This window comes from Balaenoptera acutorostrata, chromosome 13 (genome assembly GCF_949987535.1).
Source record: "Balaenoptera acutorostrata chromosome 13, mBalAcu1.1, whole genome shotgun sequence".
NCBI lineage: Eukaryota > Metazoa > Chordata > Mammalia > Artiodactyla > Balaenopteridae > Balaenoptera > Balaenoptera acutorostrata.
In genome coordinates, this window is record NC_080076.1 from 17931352 (window position 1) to 17935957 (window position 4606).

A 4606-nucleotide genomic window follows, 5' to 3' on the forward strand; every position below is an offset into this window, starting at 1 on the left:
TTAATTGTTTCGCTTCCACATGTGTAAAAAAAAAAGCAACTCTGGCCAACCGTAGGGTTCAGGGTCGGCCGTGGTCGTTCGAGGAGCGGGCCACGGTCCCCGCGGGCCACTCCATCCAGCGCCGGGCCGGGCCTGGCCGGGCCGGGCACAGGTGGTTTGGCTGCTTCTAAAGATGCCGGGCTCCGAGAGCGTCCTGCCGCCGGGGTTGGGAGAGCGATGCCCGCGGCGCTCCTGACTCCGGGGAGACCTGTTGGCCTCGAGGAAGCGGTGTTTGCGCCGACCGGCCGGCTCGGCGCGGAGACCGGCGTCGAGGCCGCGGGCGCGGGGTGGCCGCGCGGGAGGCTGCGAGCGGCTCCCCTGTCGGACCGTGCCCTCCAGCTGCCCGGGTCCTGCCCTCCCGGCCCCGCGGAGCTCGGAGGCCCCGGGGCCCGCGCCCAGCAGCTTCTCGGGGAGGGGGCTGCGCGGCCCCGCGGCTCGGGAGGCGGAGGGAGCCGGCCAGGATTGATGTCTAAATCAATGCCGTTTCTAGGCGCTTCTCTCTACTTCTCTCCATCTTTCTCAAAGGCATATCGCCTCCCGAGGGTGGATTTCTTCTCCCTTCGCGAAGTCGGGGAGAGGAGAGCGTCCGCACTTAACTGAAACCTCAGCGCCACGCGAGGTCCCTGAGAGGTGGGGGGGATCCGGCATAAGCACCCACATGGAGGGAAACTGCGGGCCTGGGAGCCGCTCGTCCCTCCTCATCCTCCTTTCTTCCTCAGGCTGCCCCCCCTCTCCCATTGTTCCCTACACCTGAGCTCCTGCTTCCCTCGCCCACTCTGAATGGCGCCCCGGCTCGGGCCGCTCTCCCAGCGGTGGCACTTGGCGAGGCCTGCCCCCGACCGCCCTTCTATCTCCCAACTGGACCCCCAATTTGACGGGATCCGGAAGGGGAGACTCCTAGTCTCCGACGCCAAACCCGGCCCTGCTCAGGCCGGCCTGGCTGCTTCTGATTTAATTATTCACTGATGAATTAGACAGCTGCAATTGTGAAAAATCAGCGGCCACTACTGATTCCCGGAACGAGTAGGGGGTGGGGAGGCCGCGGGGCGCAGGGGGAGGGCGGGGAGTCGGCTCCGGCCCTCGGGTGCCCTCGACCGGGCGGCCTCACCGGGCACCCCGGCCCCCCGCCGAGCACGCGGCTTCGCAGGGCCTCCAAGCCTCAGGCTCCCCTCCTCGCGCGAGGCCCGCCGCGGCCCGCCTGTGTGCGCGTGGGGCCGACAGGCCTGGTCCACCCGCCTCGAGCCTGCGCTGGCCTCCTGCGGAGGAGAAGGAGGAGAACTGAAGACAAAGGGCAGGACCGGGGGAGGGACGCTCCCTCAGGGCTCGCGGGGGGCGGCGGGGGCCTCAGGCTCGCCGCGGCTCCCGGGCCGGCCCCCGCGTCCTGGAGGCGGAAGGGCGCACCCGCGGCGCTTCCGGTCCCCGCACGCCCGGCTGGGGGGCCTCGTGCGGCGGCCGCCGCCGCCCGGCTCCAGGATGCCCCGTAACGCCGGTTCCCCGCGGAGGCCGCCCTCGTCGTGGGCAGGGCGGGCCACGTTCGGCCGAGAGTGGGGACTTCGCGCCGCCGCCGCCAGAGCAACAAGTCCAGGCGGGCTCGAGGCGGCGGCACCCCGAGGGCAGGCAGTGGATGCCATTTCCCTCTCCTTTGTACCAAACTGAGTCAGAAACGTGTGTCCTGAGGAGGAGTGTCTGTGTGTCCTCAGAACAAGGAGTTGACACAACTGTGTGGAGAATACATGCTAAAGAAGCCGTTCCGGTTCTCACTGACCCAAAAAGGTAGAAAGATTTGGTGTATATACATAGCGTGTGAGAATCCCCCCCTCTCCCCGCCTCGCCCTTGTATCTGTACCGGAAAAACACTGGCAACCGGAGAGTAGTCCTTTGACGTATACATTTTATGCCCGCTTCGTTGGGCGTCTTAAAACCATGTGGTTTTCCATTACAATTTGAAATTATTTTCTTATACGACATTTTATAGGAATCAAATTATACAAGAAATATGTAGGCTATGTAGAGCAAAAGTATTACAGGTATAAAGCTCCTCATTCCCGATGTTTCACTTTTCTATTTCCTTCTAAAACTGCTCTTAAGTATTTTACTGTCTTCCTTTTGTTGGAGGAATGTGTGCTTCAGACTTTATCCTGGAAAGAGTTGAGCACTGGCTCCCTGGAGATCAGATATAGAGTCAAAAAGGGCCCTCTCACTGCATTGCCTGCTTCATAAGCCGTGGGCTGAGTATAGGTCACTGAACACAAAATGGCCTTTCCTCTCTTGCTTACTGAGATGGTTTAATGGATTTTGTAATGGTTTTCCAACTATCAGACTGGGGAAACCTGGTTTGGGGGCATTGTTTTCACATCAACCAAATGCAGTGCATTATGTCAAATTCTTTACCTTATCAATATAAATCGGTGACAAGATAATGGAATTTCCTGGGATAATTTTGAAACATCACGTTTTGAAACACCAGGTTTCAAACATGCTTTGTAATTTTAAATGTGGAAAATCCTTAAAATTTTCCATTAAGTTGATCCTGGGCTTGGTGAAAGTTCTGGGAATCCTTTCAATAATATTCAATATACATCTGCTACAAAACTATGATGTTTGATCTGGTTGCAGTTTTTAGTAGGTCTCTCCCTTCCCACTTTTTTTTTTTTTTTAAGTAGGAGACTTTGTCCGGGAGGGAGTGAATTAGGGTGAATTTCAACCTCCAGTAAAACAGAGGTGGGGTGAGTGGAAATATTTTTAGGAATTCACAAACCAGCTAAGGTTACCTAGATTCATATGATTAAGGCAAGGATTTTGTGTTTTGGGAGGACAGAGTTTTTGCCTTTGCAGATGCTGTTCCCAGTGACGAACTATGTTCATCCCCAGTGAACTTGGCTAATATCAACTCATATCTGAAGCTTCAGTTGCCATTTTTATACTTCTTTTTTGAAGCTATTTGCATATCTGATTTTCTTTGGAATTTTTTTTACTTTCTTTTTTTCTCATACTTTAGTTTTTCTCCTCTTATTCTACACTTCTCTTTTTAGAGTTATTACTTAATTACTCATTACTTGAGTGATACCACTCATAGTGGTAACTAATGCTATGAGATATCGTGGCATACTTGGGGAAATGATGACTAACCTTAGTTTAGTTAAATTTTTTTTTTTACTTGACTCTTTCATCAAGAAGAACTTGCCTTTGTTAAATATTGTAATTTAAATATTGGGACATAAATGGGGGTAACTTTGTAATGATTAGCTTCATATTCCAAAAGCTTTCAGGCTTCTCCTTTTCAAAAATGAATTTTCTTTTAGTTCTAATTCCAAGTGACGTAATTCAGTGAGTGGGTTCTGGGTTTTTTGGTTCCTATCTGTAACTAATTTACAGACCAAGAAAGACAGAAGGAACAGAAAACAGAATGAGAGAACAGAAACTGTCATGGTTTAAAATGATTCATGAGACCACAATTGCTTCAGAGTTACGTCATTTTTTGGAAACTGTTACAAATTTTTGATTAAGGGATTTCTTCTGAAGGGAATTTTAAGTTATATGTGGAAAAATTGCTTGTTTAAGTCCTGTTTTTTCAAAGGGGAACCATAGCAATATTTACTATATCATCAAAGTGTCCTGGCTGGAGAGATGTGGGAAGTTTCAAGGGTCATGTTTAACATCAGGTTTGTTACACAATATAAGCAAACAGTAGCAACCCTGGATATTTTGTATTCTTGATATTCTGAAAAAAAAATGGGGTGTCAATCAAATGAACATATATTAAACCAGGGTCACTTACCTTGTAAATGAACCTCTGTATGTACCCATTTTAAAAGTGAATAATCCCTTGGAAAACCAATTAATCATATATATATATATATATATGCTTAAAATATAGATTTCTGTAAGTTGGGGTTGCTTACAGTAGTGAGTAGTTAGGGTGGGGTGGGTGGGGTGAAGCAGGCAGTGGAAGAAGTTACATCTATAGTAGTTTATCCATAACGGGGTAAAATTTTTCCCTTGGTTTATTCTCCCCTTTATGACACTTCAAATCCTACCAACCTTTAATACTGTGTTTGTAAACTTTCTGGGTGATATCCACACTAGGAAATGGATTTTACATTACAACCCTAGTACATATATATGCACATTTCAGGAAGGAGAGACATCTTTTAAAGTGCCCTTTTGTAGCCAAACTTGTATTTGAAATTAATTACTAAATTTTAGAACCTTGTCTGATTCTTCTGAGAGGTGTCATTTTCTTCTCTGTATACCGTGTGTTTTTCTTGCTGCTCGTTCAGTACATATCATCTAAAGCTTGGTATTGTTATTTGTGTATGAGGTTCATTGGCTGTTTTAGATAGTGAGCACTTGAGGATGCCTTCCTGGAGGTAAGTCTCTAGTGGTATGCCACAGGGCTCTTGACCCTATCTTGTTCAATATTTTTTTTGAAGTCTTTACTGAAGGTTAGAAGGTCTACTCATCAAATTTGTAGGTGACACAGAGCTAGCACTCATAGCTAATATATTGAAAGACAAAATCAAGATTCAAAATGAATGTTGGAATGAAAACCAACATGATTTAATCG